Raw genomic sequence first — 25,000 nt, forward strand, 5'->3', positions numbered from 1 at the left:
GATTTTCAGTGAATCTAACATGGTTGAAATGGAGTTTGAAGTTACAATGGGTTTGTATAGGAAGGGGGCGTGTCTGATAAAATTCATATCAAATATCTAAATATTGAATCAAGCAACTTAAAAACTGCCGTTAAAATGACCCCAAACATGTTTGAATGTGATACATCCCTTTGATAATATTCTATGCTCTGTTGATGAATTAAATACATAGGACAACAATGGAAACTTTTTTTGTGTTATCCTTTTATCCTACAGTAAATGATTTACTGTACCGCCGTGATGTTTACATTTTTTGACTAATAAAGTATTCAATGAAAAAATAAAAAGATACAAAAATGAGTCATTCCTTTTCAAAACTGATGTGCATAGCAGTTACGATCGCTTCCGCTCTGACTCATGCATGCAGCTCGACTTTTCCCCCTTATTTCATACTGGTGTTGTAATCTGATGATTATCTGATCCCAGGTCAGCCTATAATAACCATCACCAGCATTTCATGCCTTTTCTCTCCTGATCAGTGCTGAGCGCGCGGGGGGGGGGGGGGGGGGGGGTCTTCTCGGATCGGAGCCAAAGAGAGAGCGGGACCCCGACACGGACACAACCGATTGATGAAAAAGAAAAAAAAAACATGGATGAACATGGATCCGATCCTGTACGAGTGTCGGGTTATTGGTTCACACACACACACGACACACACACACACACACACACACACACACACACACACACACACACACACACACACACACACACACACACACACACACACACACACACACACACACACACACACACACACACACACACACACACACACACACACACACACACACACTTTCTGTTAGCTCCCTTATTTCCTTTTCTGCCCAGTAGTTTGGAGAGAGTAAGAGAGAGAAAGAGAAAGAGAAAGAGAGAGAGAAAGAAAGAGAAAGAGAGAGCTGCAGGATGACCGTATGGACATGGAATCCCTGCAGGAAAAGATGTGGTCATGACATCATGGTCACATGTTCAACACATCAGATGCACGCACGCACACACACACAGGGATAAGGGTCAGGCCAAGGTGTCGTAATGACAGAGAGATATAGAGGGAAGGAGAGATGGCTGGAGCAAAAGGTATATATGGAGGAAGGAAAGAAAGAAAGAGGTCAGTATGAAGTCAGTATTGAGGGACTGGGCGGAACCAGATGTGAACCACATGCTGTCAAAAACGCGCGCGCGCACGCACACACACACACACACACACACACACACACACACACACACACACACACACACACACACACACACACACACACACACACACACACACACACACACACACACACACACACACAGTTCAGTGGGTGGGGCTCAGTGATGAACCTCTGACACCAATTAGACGGAGAGATGTCTCTCCTTCTCTCCTCACTCCATCTGACCGGCAGCGACATATGTTTAATTTTTTCTCCCCCTAAATGAATAAGCCTACGTACAAGATTGTTACGCAAAAGTAGCGAAAATAGCTGATTGTATACGGCAAAAATAAGAAGAGAGGAAAAGAAAGCGAGAGAGGAAGCAGAGGAAGCAGAGGAAGCGATGGATAAACAGACAGACACATGAAAGAGCGGTGAATGATGTTAAGGTGGATTTTAGAAAGTTCAGCTCTTTACATTAATGGGTTCACAGTGGCAGCCTTCCACACACTACACACTCAAATCCTGAGTGTTCGTTTAGTGGTGAAAAAAAAACCACCCAGACTCGCATTCCCCGCCTAATTCTAATCCCCCTCTTGGCCTTTTCATTTTAATGTTTTCTTTGCTTAGTTTATAGCCTTTTAATGGGTTAACTATTCTCTTAATAAAGTCCTTTATTTTTTGTTCTGTTTTGTAAAGTGACTGAGTACCAAGAAAAGCCTCATTGTCTCATTTCTCTCCAAAAGCCCTTGATGGAATATGATTAAGGATTACTGTGATTATGGCAAACTCACATTTCATATCGCACACACACCATACCTGTAACTTTCACTAAACCCCCCAAAAAAACGAACAATTTGCTCCAGGGGCCACAAGACAGGCCCTAGTGGGCCGCCAGTTTAATATCTAGGCACTAATGTGTAGCACAACCTGACCACCAAATTTGAGAACATACTTCTGAAAGCAGTTGAAATCAATCAATCATTCAAACAGTTTGTTTCAATCATTCAAACAGTTTGTTTGATTGATTGATTGATTGATTGATTGAATACTTAATCAAACATTAACATGTTTGATAACAGGATGGCGGTGCAGTCAAAAAAGCTCTGCTTAAAAAGATACCACAAAAAGTTTCCATTGGGGGCCATTGTACGCAATTCCAAAAAAAAGTTTTGTTTTGTTGGAAATATACTCACAGCGTCCCGAACCCATTGTTTTGGAACCAGTAGTTTTGTAGAAGCATGATGCCAACACCTGGCTGACCGGTGGAGGAGGCTGCAGCTTACTCAGTATTATTAAGCATGCTTTGGTTTTTTTTGTTTCATCTTTGAATTTTGTTTTTCGGTGAGTGAAGATTGCTGAGTCGTACTTTTTTATTACTAGTGAGTCACTAGAGGGATTCTGGGAAGAGGCTGGGTTTCTGATGACCAGACCACTACTGATGGGAAATACATCAAAATGCGCACGCACATACACACACACACACACACACACACACACACACACACACACACACACACACACACACACACACACACACACACACACACACACACACACACACACACACACACACACACACACACACACACACACACACACACACACACACACACACACACTGACTACGGCGTCCTTTGGAGACACGCAAACGCAAATTAGTCCCACTTCAATATTAGTTCCACGTTATTGCGTAATGATTGTCGTTTCAGCAATACACGCACCGACTAAAGTGACTGGAGACAAACAGACGGACATGTTGTGACATTAAATGATTCCACATGTTGAGGATCAGTCTCTAATGGTCCTTGAAGAGCCATCGATCCCCCTGGTCTCTCTCTCTCTCTCTCTCCACAGATGTGTTGAGTCTAACAACCTTCAAACGCTTCCACCTAGTCTAGTGTAAAAAACGCACTTCGGAAGCTCTGAAATGTTGTATAAAAAATAGAGCGGATGTCTGAGTGTCTATAGTAGTGGTTCTCAACCAGTGGTCCTTGAGGGGGTTCCAGGTGGTCCCCAGCTAAATGATGGAGAGTTGGTAACCAAATGGACCCTTATATAGATCTTTAACTCCTGAAAGCGTAAAATATAACCAAATTTACGGGTCCGTTTGGTTTCATTTTACGCTCTCAAGAGTTAAATTATTGTTAAACATCTGCATTACTTAATTCAAGAATTGTTATTTTGATCAATGTTTGCCTGTTATCTCTCCTATGGTACCAACATCAATACAGCATGGAATTGTGGACAAAATCTTATCCAACGATATCAAAATATTCTACGTTTTGGGTCTGAGAGGCTAAATCTCGTCAAAGGGTGGTTCCGTGGCTCAAATGCCGAATAAATAATGGAAATGAAAAGGTTTGAAAACCACTGGTCTATAGTATACAAACTTAAATAGCCCGTGTTCGGGGGAGGGAAGCCGAGGGTGGTGAGAAGGTGATATTTGTCACCGCACGTCAGGGCTAGGACGGCACCTGTGAGCAGGGAGTGTTGGGCGGGAGGAGCGGGACGGACGGACGCTGCGTCCTCCCGGTTGAGGCTCCTCGCCGGCAAGGTGAACCAGTAGGGTACAACAGCAATCAAATATGCTAGACATCTAGACCCACTAGACGGGAGTTGTCTTGGCAACAAGCGTTTTGCGCCCAGAATGACATTTCATTCAGTGGAAGAAGAAACACGACTGAATGAGGAAATGACAGAATCGTCAGACGTTACGACTTAGTACCATGGAATGAGGAAGCTCGGTGAGTGACAATTAAGACCTGTGATTGGCTAATCGCTGTGTTGTCATGACAACGTATGACACGATGACACTCTCGATGGACAGTGCTGTTAAAAATCGACCACTAAAGCCCTATTTGAATACCCCTAACTGCTCCTGATGGGCGGGGTTAGTGCCTCGCATTGGTTTCCTCTACCGTCAGTGTGTGAATGAGTTGATGCACGTTGTAGAGCAGTGGTCCGGAGGAGGACCCTCAGGGTTTGAGAAACGATGTTGTGTAAAGCACTTTGGATAAATACCATTTTTATTTTGCCATTTCAAAATCACCGCAATGGGGCTTACAGTATGTAGTGGCTCAACAGCAGGGGTTCCCAAAGGTATTAGCTCAAAACCTAACAGAGAAATTAGATGTTTGCCTGGGACCCAAACAAGTGAAAATAGCAGATCTACAAGCTCGCGTTGTGAGCTTTTAGGTCTGTGTGTCCGTGACCCACTGTCTCTCCCTCTCTCTCTCTCCCCCTCTCCCCCCCTCTCTCTCTTAATGAAGATAGGACATGATGACCACAGTGAGCAGTGGGCTGCTGTGTGCTCAGGGTGATTTGACACACCACACTGTGACCATGTTATGTGGAATGAGGATATAAGTCCAGATCTTAACCTCTGACTGGACAATTAGTGCATTGCCCTGACGTCAGGCCCCGCAGCTCCATCTAAATCACACGGCTTATGATGAAGTGTTACACAACAACCCTCTCTGTGTGTGTGTGTGTGTGTGTGTGTGTGTGTGTGTGTGTGTGTGTGTGTGTACGCACAAGGTGTATGAGTTCATAGTTTTGAAATATTCATTATTCTTCAGGTTTTCCACTTTGAAGTTTGAAGTAGTTTTAATGTTAGGAATTGACTCGTTTTTTGTTCCGCTTTTACTCAGTTTTACTTTGTTCAGGTATGAGGAAAGCGTTTAAAAAGTATGCCTAGACCTGACCTTAACCTCAGAAAAAAATATGCCTAAAGCTGACCTCAAGCTACTCTAACATTTTGTCGTACGATTGAGGTGTCGTACTGTTTCGTTCTGACCAGTGAACGAAACATATTAGGGTTTAAGTGCTTAAGACGTGTCCTTTTTAATCCTACATAAACATACATACAATGCAGAGAGACAGTGTGTCTTAAATAGCAAATCTACAAGCTATTTTCAAATGGCTGAAATGTGGTTAATGTATTTTTTGTAATAATAATCAAAATCTTGAAAGTAACTAAAGTTTTCAAATAATTGCAGCGTAGTAAAAGTACAATATTTGCCTCTGAGATGTAGTGGAGTAGAAGTAAAAGTTTTGGAAATTGGAGATACTCAAGTAAAGTACACATACCTCAAAATGTTACTTAAGTAAATGTACTTAGTTACTTTCCACCACTGCTATTAGGATACCAGGTAAACAATGATCCTATCTAAATGACATGCTATCTAAATTACATTTCAGTTTACAACATTGTGCGGTCCAGACAAACAATGTGGCAACGCTGGCAACAGGGTGACCCCTGGGTTTCCCAGTGTGACACTGTTGTGTAAAGCAGGATTCTGTCACCGCTAGCCTAATGCCACCATTCCTCCAGCTGCTTACACACTCCTTGTGAAACCGCAACTTTCAACTTTCAATTCCTCATGCGCCCGGCCGGCCGCCGTCACCAAAACGGGGTGCCATAGGTCACGGTGCCTCCGGGGTAAAGACCAGAGAGTGCACAAATGTAACCAAATGGACCCGCAAAGGGTCCATTTGGTTACATTTGTGCACTCTCTGGTGTTAACAAATACATCAACTGTAAAAGTAAAAAAGAGTAATGGTCCATTTGGGTCTGTTTTTACGCACTCGGGTTCAAAGTAATGGTGAGGATTTTACCTTGTGTATGTGTGTGTGTGCGTGTGTGTGCGTGCGTGCCCGCGGTTCTGCGACAATTAACCGAGCTACAACCTCAACCCCCCCGCCCCCCCGGCAATTGTGTTATACATTGCTCTACAGCGGTGACAGTGAAAAATAGCTGTAGCCTAGCGCAACACGCTGTCTCCTCTTAATGTGGGCAGTGTATCCCCACACACACACACACACTCCCTGATATGGTAGTACAGTATGAACATTAAGCCAAGTACAGCAAGACAGCTGCAACAACATCAAGACGGTTATCAGGAACGGAGAGAGAGATGATGAGGGGAAGGGAGAGAGAGAGAGAGAGAAGCCGCAGGTCAATGAGTGTCTATATTTATCTTTCTGGAGTCGTGTCTAAGCTTGAATGGGAGGACAGCGATATTGTACTGAGACACACACACACACACACACACACACACTTTCAACCTTGAAATAGCGGGGAGTGCTGAAACCAAATGATGAGAGATAGAGAGAGAGAGCGTGAGTGAGTGAGTGAATGAGTGAGTGAGCGAATGAGCGAGGGAGGTAGTGAGTGAGTGAGCGAGGGAGGTAGTGAGTGAGTGAGTGAGCGAGCGAGCGAGTGAGCAAGTGAGTGAGTGAGCGAGGGAGGTAGTGAGTGAGTGAGTGAGTGAGTGAGTGAGTGAGCGAGGGAGATTTACAGCAGTAGCTTGTAATTCAATTCCTGGATGTGGTTGTAATTCTTCTGGGTTAGGTCCAGAGTGGTTGTATGTGTGCTACATAACTGCAGCCATTATCAAAATCACTCAAGTTCAAATCACAATTATACCTGCAATCTGGTTCCCACAACAATAGCAACACAGTCTAAAAGTGTGGAACCAGCAGCCAGTCAACCCTCTGACCGCTGAACTGTAAGCACTAAACTGGCTTCAACACAATGCAGAAACCACTTTCTAACCTGCTCTTGCTGTCTGGCAGAAACCTATTATCTCTATATTTTAACTTTTTGTGTTTTTTTACGTAAGTACGAAAAACTAAATCCTCAGTGTTCACTAACTTATCCATTTGTAACTCTGAGAAGGGTGCAAAAAAAAAAGAAAAGACAAATGGACCCGTGGAGGGTTTGGTTCCATTTGTATCCAATCCAATCCAATCCACTTTATTTATATAGCACGTTTAAAAACAACAGTGTTGAACCAAAGTGCTGTACACTCAATAAAATACTAAAATAAACAATAATACAAGAGAACACACACAATGAACAAGACAACGATTGACACAATGCCTGGGGGAAAGCGGCAGTTTCTCAAGTTGAATTTTCAAAGGCCAAGGAGAACAAATGAGTTTTCAAACGTGATTTAAACACAGGCAGGGTTTGAGACTCTCTAACATGGGGTGGCAGCTTGTTCCACAGTGTGGGCGCTATGGCGGAAAATGACCTATCTCCCCGTGTTTTCAATTTAGTTGCTGGGACTTTAAGGAGTGACTGGTCAGTAGACCTCAAGACCCTTGTACCATTATTGGGAGGTAGCAGTTCTGAAATGTATAATGGTGCCAGCCCATTTAAAGATTTGAAGACAAACATTAAAGTCTTGAACTGAATCCTGTACCGAACAGGGAGCCAGTGTAGGGAGGCAAGAATGGGGGAGATGTGATCAAATTTCCGTGTCCCTGTTAAGAGGCGGGCGGCCGCATTTTGGACTAACTGTAATCGAGACAAACAGGCTTGGCTAATGCCAACATAGAGTGCATTACAGTAGTCGAGTCGGGTTGAGATAAAGGCATGAATGAGACGTTCAAAATCAGAGACGGTTACAGCAGACTTGACTTTAGCTAAGAGCCTCAGCTGATAAAAGCTGGATTTAACAACAGAGTTTATCTGTTTCTCAAACTTAAAATCACTGTCCAATTTGACACCAAGGCTAGTGACCACTGGTTTTAGAAAAGGCTGCAGGGGGCCCAGATCCAGAGAGGAGGTGTCGCAGGCGGTGCTGGGTCTGAACACCATGACCTCTGTTTTACTTTCATTAAAGTTAAGGAAGTTCAGGGCCATCCATGCTTTTATGTCCTTCAGACAGTCCATCAGTGTGTTCATGGAGGAGGCGTCATTTTTTTTCAGGGGCATATATATCTGCGAGTCATCTGCATAGAAATGGTAGGGAATGCCATGCTTTTTAAAAATCAAACCCAGATGGAGGAGGTACAGGGAGAAAAGGATGGGACCAAGAATTGAGCCCTGCGGGACTCCACATGGGAGAGGGGCAGAGGAGTCACCTAGGGCTACAGAGAACGATCTGTTTGACAGATAGGACCTGAACCATTTTAAAGCAGTGCCTCCGACACCCACACAGCACTCTAGACGTGAGAGGAGAATGCTGTGTTGTAACGTGTCAAAGGCAGCTGTGAGGTCTAAAAGCACAAGGATCGCAGGATCACCAAGGTCAGTGGTTCTTAAAAGGTCATTTACAACTCTTAAAAGGGCTGACTCTGTACTGTGAAAGGCTTTGAAACCAGATTGAAAAACCTCAAGGAGATTTTGTGTAATTAAAAATGACTGAAGCTGTAGAAGTACGGCTTTCTCCAAAATTTTGTACACTCTCAGAGAGTTAAACTAACACTCTGGGTTTGGGTCAGTGGGGCATTTAAAGTCAGGATGGGGACCCCCAAACACAACGCTTAATTCATCTCATTTGTAACTCTGAGAGTGTACAAATGTAACATACACTCTCTCAGTGTATGTTACATTCTCTCTCACGGTCAGTTAAACTAACCGTGAGAGTGTTTTGATGCCTCTTTAATGTAAGGTCCTACCTGCAGGTGTGCAGACGAGACGGGACCCCCCACCAACAACACGACGGTGGTCTCCTACGTGTCTCTGCTCTGCTGTGGAGCCCTCCCTCACTCTTCCTGTACGGAGGAGGAAAAAAAAACAGAAAGACAAGACACATGAACATGACCCTTATAGTGCACATGACCTGAACTAGTGACGCCAAACTGTGTGTGTGTGTGTGTGTGAGTGTGTGTGTGGGTGCGTGTGTGTGTGTGTGTGTGTGTGTGTGTGTGTGTGTGTGTGTGTGTGTGTGTGTGTGTGTGTGTGCGTGCGTGCGTGTGTGAGAGGCTGGTTGCTAACAGGAAGTAAACAGGAAGTGGTCACCGGAGGTGTGAAGTGGACTCCCCCATTATTATCAAAAAGAGTACAAATGCACACACGCGCACGTGCACGCACGCACGCACGCACGCACATACACGCGCGCGGACACACACACACACACACAGTACCAGTCGGGTTCACACATTAGGTTTCCTTTGCAGGAAGGAAGTACTGTTTCAGTCTTGTGTACCCAACATGCCTCAGTGCACAAAGTAATGTACCGACATGCCTCAGATTGAAAGAGAGAGTGGAATGTAAGTACATGTACTCAAGTACTGTACTTCGGTACAATTTTGAGGTACTTTTACCTGGCGTATTTCCAATTTTCTATACTTTCACTCCGCTACATCTCAGTATCACTAATATTGTACTTTCACTCCACTACAATTATTTGAAAACTTGAGTTACTAGTTATTTTGAAGATTTTGATTATTACTACAAAACATACATTAACCACTTCAGCCCTATTTAAACTTTATTTTTCAAATTTGAGACATTATGATAACTTGAGTACTTTTACTTTCACTACTTTAAATATATTTTGATTACTGGACTTGTGTAACAGAGTGTTTCTACATTGCATTATTGATACAGCGCTTTTACATAAGTAAAAAAAAAAAAGAGTACTTTTTCCACCCCTGGAGAGAGGGCCATCTGCACACAGAGAGAGAGAGAGAGAGAGAGAGAGAGAGAGAGAGAGAGAGAGAGAGAACGAGAACGAGAGAGAGAGAACGAGAGAGGGAGAGAGAGAGAGAGAGAGAGAAAGAGAGAGACAGGGGGGGAAACGACTGTAATCTCAACACAACAGTTCCTTCCATTCATCCATGTGAGCTCTGTAGCCTCTCTGGACACACACACGCGTGTGTCATGTCATGTGCGTCACCGTGCGCACACATCGGAAACACAAACACCGTTTTTTTATTGTGGGGGGTGGGGGGAAGGGGGGGCGAGCAGCATTGTCCTTGTTCCTCCTCCTCTCCTTTAGGCTTTACAGCCTCGACGAGTTCAGAGCGGTTTATAGGATCAGAGATTGTTTTCCGAGGGCCAGTCATTTTGCTCCTGTCTGTCTGCTGCTAACAGGGGTTAGCCGGGGGAAATACTGTCACACACACACGCGCACGCACGTGCACACACGTACGCGCGCGCGCATGCACGCACACGCACACACGCGGCGGTGGAAAGTTAACTACAGTGCATTTTACTGAAGTACTGTGTTTAGGTACTATTTTGAGGTACCTTCTTACTTTACTTGAGCTATCATGTCCACTTTTTTTTAAAACACACCTACTCCTACTAGCCCCATTACGAATCTCTCAATCCGCTATACAGCTCCGAGATGAGGTTCCACTGCGAGCTCTATACCGGAATCGGTGGAACGGCCGCAAATGGTCCGTGGATTACCCTTTTTGCCACATCGTATCCAAAAACTCCTGGTAGTTTCCAAACTGTACAGATGTTTGAGGTATGGCACGGAACCCTAACTTTTTGGTCCGGCACGAAACAACCCGTTTAAAACGCTTATTTAGCCAGCCTGTGGCCATGTTTTCCCATTGTAGCCGAACCGGGAGCAGTACTGGCACCGGATGCATGTTTTTTTTCCGGGTTGAATGGGGCTAACCGACTTCTACAACTCATGAGAATATTACCTTTGAACGCCACTACACTTAGTTGACAACTTCAGTAACTGGTAACTTACAACGTGTCATGAATCTGACATAATCAATAGAAAAACATCATGTATAAACAGACAAAATACTTTCATTTGCACCACACTGATGATAGCACTGTCAAACAAGCCTATGGAGTTATCTATGAAATCTATGAACAAGTTTAATCTGCAACACAGATGGAGCCAAATGGACCCATGTCCTTTTGCACACTCTCAGAGTTACACACCCGTAAAGGGGCCATTTAGAACCCCCTCAAGGAACCATAAGGGTACCTGGAACCACACTTTGAGACCCACTGGTGTAGCAGTGTGTTTCCACAGTGAGCCGACACGCACAACATCAGCACCCTGACTCTGTTTGACCAGAATGGAGCACAACTTTAATTAGCATCATTGGTAACACCTGGAAGTAAGGAAGAGGTCCAGTTTCTTTCCAATATGGCTGAGAGCCATAGAGCCAATAGGCTAGTCGACTATAGCGTTTTTGCACACCAAAAAAAAAAACATGCATGCACACAGACAGAGACGCACACGTACGCAAAAAAACATTATAGAAAGTTAGAATTAAGAGAAATAGAAAGTTAGTAACGCATAAGACAGAGACACACAAACCACGGGCACTTACAGACACATCCATGCATGACACTGGCACGGCAACCCGAGTATAAATCATGTTTAACTCTAATGTCAACCCCTAAATCTAACCTCTAAAATGTCTAATCCTAACCCCAATCTTGTTCTTGTTGTAAAACTATGTCTAAAAATCTTTTTTTTTAAGCATGAAACAGCAATTTTTCATATGAGAACCAGGGAAATGGTCCTAACAATGTCTATTTCTCAAATTCTAAACACACGCGCGCGAGCGCACACACACACACACACACACACACACACAACGAGGTCAAGGTTGAGCTGAGGCAGCATTGTGACTTTCCATTCATTCAGACAGAAGTGTTCCACACAGAGAGAGAGAGAGCACATGACAGCCGACTATAAATGTTTTACTCAGACATCCATCCCCTTCACTGGTGTTGCCCAAGAAGACCATCACATACCTCGCCTATACAGACACTGGCTATTCAAAAATAGCAGATATACAAGCTCATAGCACGCGCTAGAGGTTTATATTTTCCCCACACTATTTCCTGTGTGTTGGCTTTTTGTAACAGTTGCTGCCTTTCAAACCACAAATAATACAGCAGCCAAATAATTCAATAGCCAAATATTACATGCATTGGTTCTCAAAGTGGGGTCTGGGGACCCCCAGGGGTCCTTGGTGGGGTACCAGGGGGTCCCCAGCAAAAGTAGTTAATCATCATTTTAACCACTTTAACTATTATTTTATACTTTAGCTATTAAAAAATCACACCCAGTGTGAAGTGGGCGGTGTGGTCATCACAGTGGTCATCATAGTGATGGAAGCTCACTTTTAAAAAAAATATATTTTTTGAAGTGCATAATCCTATTTATAGGTTATTAATGTCATCATGTGTCTCGCTAGCCAATCACAGTGCTGAATAGAGTCAGCCAATAGAGTCAGCCAATCACAGTACAGCTAGGGGTGTACTAATGAGCCAATCACAATACAGCTAATGAGGTGTCCCAACCCCACTTATAGGGGCGGCTACACCGCCCAAAAATAGAAGATCTACAAGCTCATAGCGCGGCGGCACCGAGTGCCGCGCTATGAGCTTGTAGATCTCATCGGCACCCGTCCGCAGGGAGTGTTGGGCGGGAGGAGTAGAACGAAGGCTCTACGTCCTCCCGGTGGAGGCTCCTCACTGGCAGGTGAGCCAGTAGGATACAACAGCAATGACAACACACAGAAATGTGTGTGGGGAGGAATCAATTGGCATAACGACTAAATTGGGGAGACATTTTAAATAGCAAAGCCTGTTAACACATTGTGTGCCATAAAAGGTCCGGACCGGTTTGGCCATTTTTATTTTATTTTTCCACGTGGGGCGCTCTAACGAAACTTTGGGATCATCCAAGGAGTCTCTAAGAAGGAGAGGCCGGATGTGGATCCATGTCAAAAAAAGCTTCCTGTCGTCCGCTCCCATGTTAACTCCTTGACTAAAAGCTTCATATCTCCATTTCTTTTTAACGTGGTGGAAGTGAGCCGTTTTCGATCGGCGATCACTCTGCAATGGAGGATCGCGTTGGCAATATTATTGGTCCAGGCGTTAGTCGGGACCCTCCGCCGTCTCGCACGCAGGCTTTGTTTACATGCCATGCACGTCCTCGTCTGGGCTTCTACAGCACGCAACATATCAGCGTAAATGGTAAGCTATGCTGGCACTAGATGTACCCTGTTTTAATAAACCTCTGGCACACAATGTGCTAATAGTCCCATCCCCACCGCAATATGGCACCGGCCGGCCTGCGGACCACAACAACAGAAGGGTCATCATAGGTGTGAACCTCTAGGACATAACAAAATGTTCTGTTTGCACTTTAGGCTTTGTAATAAAAATAATTGCACTGGGCAGATAGGACAAATAACATACGAAACCCAATACCGAAATACACAAATAAATGACTGACCATGTCCGATACTAATAATCAAAATAAATAATGTACCATCAGGCCAAATGGACCAAAGCCCTAATCATTTAAACGTCATTTACTTATCTATGTTCAACGATAGCGGGAAATGTGAGCTCATAATGTGTCACGTAATAATGTGTATGGTTTGGAAAGAAATGAAGAGAATGAAGGTGAATGAAAAAGATCAAACGGAGAGAATGATGAGATTATCATGGCAGATCTTCAGCTGAAATGAGAGAGACAGAGAGAGAGAGAGAGAGAAAGGGGTTGCACACACACGGACACAACAACAACACAAATACGTGCACATACAGTACATGTACACACACACACACACACAGCAGAGCAGTGTCTCTTACGTAACTGATGCAGCTGCCGTTTCCCCGTGGTGCATGTTAAGCCACTTACAGCCCCGAGTACTCACTCACTCACTCACTCACTCACTCACTCACTCACTCACTCACTCACTCACTCACTCACTCACTCACTCACTCACTCACTCACTCACTCACTCACTCACTCACTCACTCACTCACTCACTCACTCACTCACACACACACACACACACACACACACACACACACACACACACACACACACACACACACACACACACACACACACACACACACGCGCACACACACGCGCACACACACACACTCACACACTCACACACACACACACACAGTGTGGCTGTCAGTTAGACTAGGATCACTGGGTGCAGGACAGGGGGGGATCAGAGCAGAGAGATGTAAACAGAGTGAAAAGGACACTCAGTACATCATCATCTGGTCCTGGTGGTCACATTCCCCCCCCCGACGTACATCCCAATGTCGTGAGTTTGAACCCCACGCTCCCCCCAGCTGACCTACGTGTTCAATACTGATGTCACTACTGGAAACAACGCTAAAAAAAAGCCTACACCCACTGCTTTGAGAACCAATCATATCTCACCATGCCAATGTGGAGGGCCGCCCTTAAAGGGAAATACCACTCATTTTCAACATTGAACTATGTCTTTAATAGTAAGGTGTACTTTTGGCTCCGCCCCCTCAGCCAAAAGTACACCTTGCTTATGTCATTGATCACATGACCTCAGTCAATTATCCAGTTCTAGGAAACATAGAAGAGGGGGGGGGGAAGACTTTTTTTCTTATGTAATTTTCTCAATGAATCTATCCTGGTTAAAATGGAGTTTGAAGTTACAAACAAAACAAAAAGTGAACCATCCCTTTAAGTCTGTGCATTGGCTTCTGCAGTCCAGTTATTTCTTGACCGATTGAACCCCCAGCATCCCTATTCTTGGGGAGAACATTTTGCCAAAAATAGCAGACCTACAAGCTCACAACACAAGTACTTATCCGGTGGTAAGTACCTGAGGTAAGACGTAAGGACGTAAGGTGTGTGAGCAGCATAGCAGCAGAACATACTGTCTGGATGTTAGGTCAATGCGTTGTACATGGGATTAAGATGCAGAGTGACAGCGTCTGCCAGATTCGACCGCATAGTCTACATAAGGTAACTATCACTGGTATAATATACAGGTATAGGTCAATGAGGAAGAGCAAAACTAATAGAATAGAGGGTTTAAGTGGTTAAATCTCTTTCCCTAAAATAATAAAAAATGATCTCTCTCTCTCTGTCACCTGTCATGTCTGGGGGAGTCTGATTCTAGTATATGTGAGCGGGTACAGTGCTTTAGGCAGCAACGGGGCATTTTTCATTTTTCATTTTATTACAGATTGTTGAAGTACAGAATATAAGCTTTCATATGATGTATCATTCATTGAAATTGGAACACATTTGAAGAAGATGTGATCATTTGAATCTTGTCATCTATAATAGTCCGAACTGAGATAATCCCTTCTAAAGGATTTCCACTTTCTAGCACCTCTCAGCTCCAGGTAATGGGCGTGAACAATGGGTAATTTATTCAACCTAGCCACTCCTCTAATCACTCCCCCATTTTCGGATTTTTACTGTGGAAAGTAACTAAGTACATTTACTCAAGTAGGCTACTGTACTTAAGTACATTTTTTTAGGTATTTTATACATAGGCTATTTGAAAATAGCCACTCTACAAGCTCACAATGCGCATTGCAACGTGTTGTGAGCTTGTAGATCAGCTATTTTCAAACATTTGAGTACTTTTACTTTAGGTACTTTAAGTATATTTTGATGCCAATACTTTTGTACTTTTACTTTGCTTGAACGTAACATTTTGAGCACAGGCCTTTTACTTTTTATATTGTGGTATTGCTACCACCAAGTGCTTCTTCCACCACTAAATTTGACCCACTGGTAGTCGACTATAGTCGAGGTTTACCTACTAATGATAAAGATACGCACCAGCTATAGGTCCTGGATTAACTCCAACCTGGTGTTTGCACACTCCATTTACAACCCGTACATCTACATAAACGTTCAGATTTCAAATATAAAGTGCTTACCTCATGACCACGGATGTTACCATTCACTTCGGGTGGGTCTAAGTACCCGTATCTTCCATATTGTTCAATAAAAAGCATTTAATCCGATCGGCGGCCATTTTCTCATAGAGTTATAACGTATCAGGAGTGCAATACACCCCCCAACCGATACGGCCGCGTAGTTGAAAAAAAACCCGGAGATGGCCATCAATCGGATCAAAATGCTTTTTATTGAACAATACGGAAGATACGGGTACTTATGAGGGCCCGTAGATAATTATAACACCCGTGGCCATGAGATAAGCACTTTATATTTGAAATATGAACGTTTATGTAGATGTACGAGTTGTACATGGAGAAATGCAAACACCAGGTGTACGTTCTGCCATGACGCGAGCTAACAATGCTAGCTCCTAGCCTCGTTACTCCACTGTTGTTTTGGCCACATCTTCAGTGAAATACTCCCATACGAACGTCGAGCGGCCTGTTGTTTAGCTGGGGCTGCCCTCACCTACTGTAGCTGCTGTGTTCGCTACAATGTTATATTGTTTATACAACTAGATTCTGTCCCGAAAAAGACGCAATACTGTCCGCTTCCTATCCCTGGTCCAGAGCGTTAGTGAGATTATTTTTATTTACTCCACTGCGCCCTCTACAGATCTGGACAATTTGAACTAACCATTAACCAAATCTGTAGAGGGCACTGTGGAGTAAATAAAAATAATTTCCGTCTCGTGGACATATTTTATTTTCTGCCCAAAAAGTGTATTTTACAGAGTAGGTGGGGTGCTGAGAGGCTTCCCACCTCCGAGAATAGACTTTCAACAACACAAAACAGCCTTTGTTTCGGTGAGTAGCGAAATGGTTTTGTTTATTTTCACTACTCTTGAGGGAACTTGAGGGAACTGACTAACGCTCTGGACCAGGGCTAGCCGCTTCCCACCGTGGTGAAGTTAGTTTCAGCCTCAGGTTGAATATTCACCCAGTGGATATTACTCCAGTAAAGTAAAATACCTCAAAATTGTACTTAAGTACAGTAATTGAGTAAATGTACTTAGTCACTTTACACCACCACAGAGAGGAGCGAAACTGATGGGCGGGGATTAGGCTTGTAACCGGAGAACAATGGGCCAACGACCAACCAAAACCACTCATGCTACTGTTGTCCCTGCAAGTTAAAACCACTCTCCGCCCCCACAAGACCGACAGAAACACACAGAAACACTGCTGTGTTTGTAATGTAATTTAAACCACTTAATGATTCTAAAACGGATATCTGTTGGGATCGAAAGCTTCCTCAACATTCGAACTGTGTTAATATGGAAAAAAACGAAAATCAGCCAAAAAAAAAAAAAAGTTATTTAGCTAGTTTCTACTGTTTTTCAACTCGCGAGTTGATGCCCGAAACACCAGGCCTGCTCACATATTTCCTGTAATATACAACTCGGGAGTGTGACCTTCTCCCAGACAAAGACAGACGCACAGATTGGGGGGGGGGGGGTGTGTCAGTGTGTGTGTGTGTGTGTGTATGTGTGTGTGTGTGTGTGTGTGTGTGTGTGTGTGTGTGTGTGTGTGTGTGTGTGTGTGTGTGTGTGTGGGGGGGGGGGGGGGTTGACAGGATAGAGAGACGGGACGGAAAAAAGGGAGAATCAAGAACAGTGGAATATTCCCCTTGTTGTCTTTCCATCCAGACAAGACGGCCTCGCCAGGGCTGCACTGTAAAAACACTTTAGTGTTCATTTAACTCTGAGAGTGTATAAATGTAACAAAATGGACCCCATAGGGGTCCAATTGGTTACATTTGTACACTCTCAGAGTTACAATTGATTAATTCATATGTGTAATTAAATTATATGTAATAAATTATTACTGAGGATTTTACTGTGCACTCTCTTTTGTTCTCTATGCTGTGTTCTTCCATCTCCACTCTTCTCTCTTAAGTCTTAAAATAATTGTCCGTTTTCAACATTTGGATCAGGAAAATGTACCTAAAGCGCTCAGACTCTGGTGAAGAAAGTGGACCGAACCAGATTCAACCGGACAGGACTGGAGTTTTAAACGCGAGTCCAAAATTGCATCCAGTGGACTATAGTAATCCTTCTTCTGGGGCAGTTAAAAAACCTGCCCGGCCGCCCACGATTCTGTGAACACACTGCAACAAAGACAGGAGTAAAAAACCCAGCTAAAAGTTTAATTGACAGTGCATGGAACAATGCAACTTAAAAAGCTGCGTTTCACACCAACAACCTATTCAAGACCGGTTCTACCGCACGGGAGAGGGAATCCCGCCCGCTTGGCCCAAGGGGGGAGTTCTTGTACTTGAGCTTCAGGCAGGATCTAACTTGAACCGCTCTTGCGAGAGGGAATCCCCGCTTATCCGGGGGGGGGGGGGGGGGGGGGGGAGGTGTGCTTATGAGCTTCAGGCAGTACCATTTGTCAACGCAGTAGGTGTCCTTACCTGACAGGTTCTAAAGAAGAATATGGAGATGTACTCAAACCACTGCAGATGTGCTAGCTATGTTGTAATAACCACTTATATCTCAGCCTCCATATTCTGGGGGAAAAAAACTTCACAAATAGCAGATATACAAGCTCTCATAACTCATAGCGAGAGCCGCGCTATGAGCTTGTAGATCTGCTATTTTTGAAAAATCTTAAAAATGTGTGCAAATGTATTATTTAAAACGAACATAATTAGAATATTTTGTTCCAGGAACGCCCAGAAGCAAAGATTTGTATATAAATGTTCGCTTTAAAATATATATATATATACTCAAAGATTTGCCCAACTTTTCACGATTTTTCTAAAATAGCCAACAAAATCTAAAAATGACAGAGATGCCATGTTCCCGGATTGAATGGGTTAACTTAGAGCGAAAAGAAAAAAAAGACCCCATAGTGTAGAGCTCTGAGGGACTCAACAACGTATGGTTAACAAACTCTCTACTACAGTTTGCTTTAAAATAATGTTTTATTCATTAAAGTCGGGGTTCTGGGTTGCACCGTTGAAGCGGTACAATACAAGTTTACGAGTTTTGGCGACAAAGCGCGAGCAGCTCTTGTTTGTTTTGTGTGAGCGCTACTATACTTCCTCGGTTCAAACCACTTTTCCATGAATAACCATCTTCCACCGTCGCAACGACGCGAGAAACCAGACCCCGACGGCGGCGCTCCATCCATCGGAGCATCGGCGAGACTTAGAAACTCTGCGGTGGAAGAAGTACTCCTGTTTTTTTTTTGGGTAGAAATGCTCTTGATCTATATAAGTAAAAGGCATGTGCTCAAACCTTGACTCGAGTAAAAGTACATGTATGTATGTATTGGCATCAACGTATACTTTATGTTTTATTTTTCAAAGACGGGATGAAAGATAAAGAGGGGAGAATAAATAACTGTGGAATATTCCCCTTTTCTGTCCGTGACACACACACACACACACACACACACACACACACACACACACACACACACACACACACACACACACACAGTCTGGTCACACCAAACTACTTGAGTTATAACAGTCAGTAGGATGTAATTCGGTACTGAAGAAGCTGAAGAACATAATTAATTGGTTCAAATGAATGCTAGTGGGTTTCTGAGAGCACACGATCAACATCGTTATGTTTGTTTGTGCAGCGAGAATACAACTGATGAGAGTCTGAGGAATCTGACCATGCAGAGAGAGAGAGAGAGAGAGAGAGAGAGAGAGAGAGAGAGGGGGGGGGGCAGGTTTTATTCCTCTATTAAATTGCCTCATTAAGAGAGAGAAGAGGCCAGACAACACACACACACACAGTCGCTCTCAGCTGATGGAAATATCCACCTACACGCATATGCATATGCGCATGCGTGTAGGTGTGCATGCGTGCACTCACACACAAACACGCGTGCGTGCACACACACACACACACACACACGCGCACAAACACACACACACACAGGCTACAGAGGAATTTCTTAGTTTCATATAAAACTGATAATGGGATGTGTCCCAGCAGGAGTGGAAAATCAGAGGTGACTTACGAGCCTGCACATTCCAACCTCACACACACACACACACGTGCGTGCGTGCGTGCGTTTTTGTGGCCGCAAGTACATTTACAGGCAAAAAAATAAAACACACACACACAGAACTCTGGCCCTCTAATGCACGGCCAAACACACAATTTTACACCTCTGAGAGGAAGGGGAAAAAAGGAGAGAGAGAGAGAGAGAGAGAGAGAGAGAGAGAGAGAGAGAGAGAGAGAGAGAGAGAGAGAGAGAGAGAGAGAGAGAGAATAGCTGACTTCTTGTTCTGGCTTGGAAGACAAAGACTTGGGAGGCCCAGCTAAGATCTCACTGTGTTTCCCAACATAGAGCTACACAACAACAGCACATTTATCATGGAGGAGAGGAGAGGAGAGGAGAGGAGAGGAGAGGAGAGGAGAGGAGAGGAGAGGAGAGGAGAGGAGAGGAGAGGAGAGGAGAGGAGAACAACGTATATAAGGTTTAAAATTCATGGAGATTCTTTTCGTTTTTGTCGCATTCCTAAGACAATAATTTGATGACCGGGGGGGCAGGGGCGGCTCTGGTAGGAGACACAAAGTGTAGGATCTTTCCGCCGGTCATCAAGTTATTGGCTTAGGAATGGACAAAAACGAATCAATCTCCATGAATTCAAGGCTTCATGGGGTGTGTAATTGATAGAAAATAAGTAATTTTTTTGGGTGAACTATCCCTTTAAACCTCTTGTATGAGTGATGGACGGTTCAGTGGTTCTCAAACGTTTTCTTTTTCTCACCCCAAAATGATATCTGTATTCTGGTCAAACAGAGTCAGGGTGCTTATATTGTGCATGTTGGCTCACTGGAAACACTCTGCTACACCAGTGGGTCTCAAAAGTGTGGTCCAGGGACCCTCAAGGTTCCTTGAAGGGGTTCTAAATGGCCCCCTTACGGATTGTGTTACTCTGAGAGTGTACAAATGGAACCAAATGGACCCGTGAGGGTCCATTTGGTTCCATTTGTACACTCTCAAGAGCCATGGGGGTCCTTGAAATTAATAACGTTTGAGAACCACACTGTGCTACACTAAATGGAACAGAGCCTTCATTAGCATCATTGGTCACACCTGTGAAGGAAGTGAGGAAGAGGTACCAATTTATTTCACCCCATTCGGATGCTATCAATGCATTGAATATGGGACATTATCAGCTTTTATCAGACCATTGAATGGGCGAAGTAGGCGACATACCGGCGAGATGCCGTCCCGAACGCTGTGACGTTTGCTTGAGCCTACTCAGCGCCGTTGGAGTTATGTACCGAACTACCCGATAGGCACAGAATCTTAAATCATGTTGTGGGGACTGCTCCGCCTCCGAGTAGGTCAGTAGCTCCTGATAACACCCAATGAATGGTCTGATAAATCGCGGGTAGGTCAGTATGTCGCCTACTCGCCCATTCAATGCTCTGATAAAACGTGATAATCTCCCATTCAATGCATTGATAGCATTCGAAGCCGGTGTCCAACATGGCTGCCGTTGCACAGAGCCTGTTCTCTACTGTTCCAGTGACGAAACCGGACCTGCCTGGATTTGGCCTGGAGGAGGCTCTGTGGTGGTAATCCTCCTTCGTTTTACTCTCTCTTCCATCCACCTCTCCCTCCCACACACACACACACACACACCATAGCTCTCTCTCTCTCTATTTCCCTTCCCTCATCTCTCCATCCCTCCTTCTCCCCTACAACACACACCCTTCTCCTTCCATCCCTCCATCTACTGTATAATGTCAGCCCAGTGTGAACACAATGCCCTGTTTGCCAAACTACCAGAGGCATCCATACCCTGTTGAGTGTGTGTGTGTGTGTGTGTGTGTGTGTGTGTGTGTGTGTGTGTGTGTGTGTGGGGTCCTGGCATAGTTTGAAGCACAGAAGGCAGAGAGGGGGGGGAGCGGGGGGTGAGGGGGCTTAGACCTGCAGAGATAGAGAGAGAGGGACGGACGGAGGGAGAGAGAGAAGGAGGGGAGATAGCAGACAGAGAGAAAGAGAGTGAGAAGAGAGAGTGAACAATGGGGAACAGAGAGAGAGAAAGCATGATGCAAGCAACCATGAATGAAGCCCCACAGAAAGAGATAATCCAGAGAGAAGGGGGGGGGGGGGGGTTCATGTGTGAAAACGAGACCTCAAGGTGATTCAGCCACCTGGCCCTGTCAGACACACACACACACACACACACACACACACACACACACACACACACACACACACACACACACACACACACACACACACACACACACACACACACACACACACACACACACACACACACACACACACACACACACAGGTATATGATATGTACTGTATATCCAACCAGCCAACATGCATGTAAGGAAGTAAGGAACCTGTCAGCCTGTTCGGTCAGTTCCACAGCCAGCCAGCCAGAGGTAGAGCAAACATTTACACACCTGAGGCTGATGAAATCTTCTAAATCCTAACAGTTTTCTATGTATTTGGCCGTAGACCCCCATCTCAAAATATGTTGTTCCAGGGACCCCCAGAAGCAAGGATTTGAGTTAAAATGTTCGCTTTAAAAAAATATATGTCAGCCCAGTGTGAACACAGCTTGTAGATCAACTATTTTTGAATAGCCAAAGACATCTAAAATGACAAAGATGCGTTCCAGGTCTTAATGGGTTAAAGCGAAACTCTTTCTGATTTCGAAGACATAATTTATTGTTATATTTATGATATATGTATTGTTGTTGTAAAAAATAAGTATCTTATGTCTTCTGTGTATCTCATCCCGAAACGATGATGTCAAATGCATGGTTTCACATATAGACGGGAGTACAGAATCTGATTTAGGTTCAAAATCTGCAAAGTTTCCCTTCAATAACTTCTAAATGCTGACAGGGCATGCTTGCTTACGTGCGCGCACGTGTGCGTGTGCGTATGTGTGGTAACTCGACTACAACACTCTTGTTACCAAACACTAGTCAGCTTCCTCTCAGCTGTCCTCAAAACACACACACACACACACACACACACACACACACAGACAGAGATACAGATATAGGTCAAATGCACACTTGTACAGACATACTTAGTGAGACAGTCGTGATACACTCAGACAGACTAATGGACAAAATGTCTTGATACTGTTGCCATCTTTGATTAATATAAACAAAGTATTCCCATGTCGTACATATTATTATCATTGATATTATTATTATTATTATTATTATTATTGCTGTTACAATGTCTGAGGAAAACAGAACTTAAATAAGTCCACTATTACTATAGATACAAAATATGACAAATAACCCATGAACCACAGACAGACAGACAGACGTGATAGGAGGCGAGATGCTTGTGCAATGAAAACGGTGACGTGTTGATTTTTTAATAAGGTCACTGCAGATCAGGTGAGGACTAAAATTCCATTTAGTTTTAGTCATATTTGAGTCATCTCAAATGTTTTACTGTTAGTCTAGTTTTAGTCGGCTAATTATCATAAGAATATAGTCGACTAAATCTACAGTTGATTTAGTCGACTATAATGTATCATGGCGGTGCCTTGATGGCGTCGTAATGGCCGATTTTACACTTGGATGTATGCTGAAAATAGCAGATCTACAAGCTTACAACGCGTCGCGTTGTGAGCTTGTAGATCTGCTATTTTCAGACAATACCCGAGCGCAACCAAACATAAATTGTCTTTTAGTTCTACTGGATCTCTTCTCCACTGTAGTCACTCCCTAACATTTTCATCTAGTTTTTATTTGTTGACGAAATTGTCAATATATTCAGTCTTAGTTTTAGTCATCGTAGGTTAGTTTTTATTTAGTTTTTATTTAGTTTTTATTTAGTTTTTATTTAGTTTTCGTCAGTGAAAAAAGGTAGTCGACGAACATTTTTCGTCGTAGTTTTAGTCGACGAAATTAACACCGTTTCCGTGTAAAGATTCCATCCAACGGCAGCACGAACACACCGACACGACCCAACGAGAGACACGAAAACCTGTTCTGGTGTGTTTGGTTCTGTGGGTTTCCTTTCAAAAACTGAATACACAAAGAGAAGAAGAATCTTTTATAAACAGAAGTGGACATAAACAGGATGGATGGATGGATGGAAGGACAGAAGGAAGGGTTAAAAAGAGGTAAAGAAAGAAAGAAAGAAAGGGAAACAGTTCAGCCAGAAGTAGAGAGAGAGAGGGGGGAGGGAGAGGCAGAGAGAGAGAAGAGTCCAATTAAACAGCAAACAGCCGGAGTCAGTGGAAAATGCAGTAAGGAGACCCCCTTCTAGCACACACACACACACACACACACACACACACACACACACACACACACACACACACACATTTGTGCTAACTAAGCACAGCAGTCATACATAACATTTATTTTTCACTTAAACCAGCAGGCAGGTCACACGGCATTTCGTGTCCAGGACAGGAGGTTACACAACATTTCGTGTCCATGTCATCCAGTAGTGTGTGCTTATACAAAGGGAAATTGACAAGATTCTTTCAACTTGTGTGGAAAAAGTAGCTCCAAATGGACCCGTGAAGCGCGATACATACTCCTTCTTCCGACGTTCAGACTTCTCTTCGGAAAGGGAGGCGATATATAACTAACCAGACTCCGCCAGATGGAAGAAGCTTGCGTCACATTTGTTTCACAGGCTACTTCCATCTGGGACTCCGGCAGTGGTGGAAAAAGTACTCAAATGTTTTACTTGAGTAAAAGTATCAATACTGCAATATAGAAATACTCTGTTACAAGTAAAAGTCCGGACTTCTAAGTTTACTTGAGTAAAAGTACAAAAGTATTGGCATCAAAATGTACTTAAACTACCGAAAGTAAAAGTACTAAAATGTTTGAAAATAGCAGATCTACAAGCTCACAACGTGTCGCGATGCGACGCGTTGTGAGCTTGTAGATCGGCTATTTTCAAATAGCCTATGTATAAAATAGGGCTAAAGTGGTTAAAGTATGTTTTATAATATCATAATTTATATCTGAAAAGTAACTAGTAACTAAAGTTTTCAAATAATTGTAGTGGAGTAAAAGTACAATATTTGCCTCTGAGATGTAGTGGAGTAGAAGTAAATGTATTGGAAATTGGAAATACTCAAGTAAAGTACAAATACCTCAAAATTGTACTTAAGTACAGTACTTAGTAAATGTACTTAGTTACTTTCCACCACTGGACCCCAGTAGCACAATCGATGACGGGGGCGATCCCTTTTTTTTTTCAAGCTACTTGGCAGTTGATTGGATGGGACCGTCTGTCTATCACCGTCTATCAACCAATCATATTGACGTGTCTACATGACGTAGAGTAGCTGCGCCAGCAGTAGTTCTTTTGTATACTATTCAACCACGATGAATCGTGAAAGAACTACAACGCAATAGGCGCTTCTCGATTGGCGTCA

The 25,000-nt window shown here is 43.7% G+C and overlaps 1 protein-coding gene across 2 annotated transcripts in view; it reads right to left on the reverse strand.

The window, feature by feature from the left end:
* The window catches only part of hivep2a (HIVEP zinc finger 2a), a 163,237-nt gene that overhangs the window by 70,177 nt on the left and 68,060 nt on the right, over positions 1-25,000 (reverse strand). For both annotated transcript variants that reach the window (XM_080452291.1, XM_080452290.1), the window contains one exon: positions 8,589-8,684. The gene's annotated coding sequence lies outside the window, so the exon portion shown is untranslated. The remainder of the gene's footprint in view (positions 1-8,588; positions 8,685-25,000) is intronic.

Source organism: Gymnoscopelus braueri (genome assembly GCF_963280865.1).
Source record: "Gymnoscopelus braueri genome assembly, chromosome: 16".
Classification (NCBI taxonomy): domain Eukaryota; kingdom Metazoa; phylum Chordata; class Actinopteri; order Myctophiformes; family Myctophidae; genus Gymnoscopelus; species Gymnoscopelus braueri.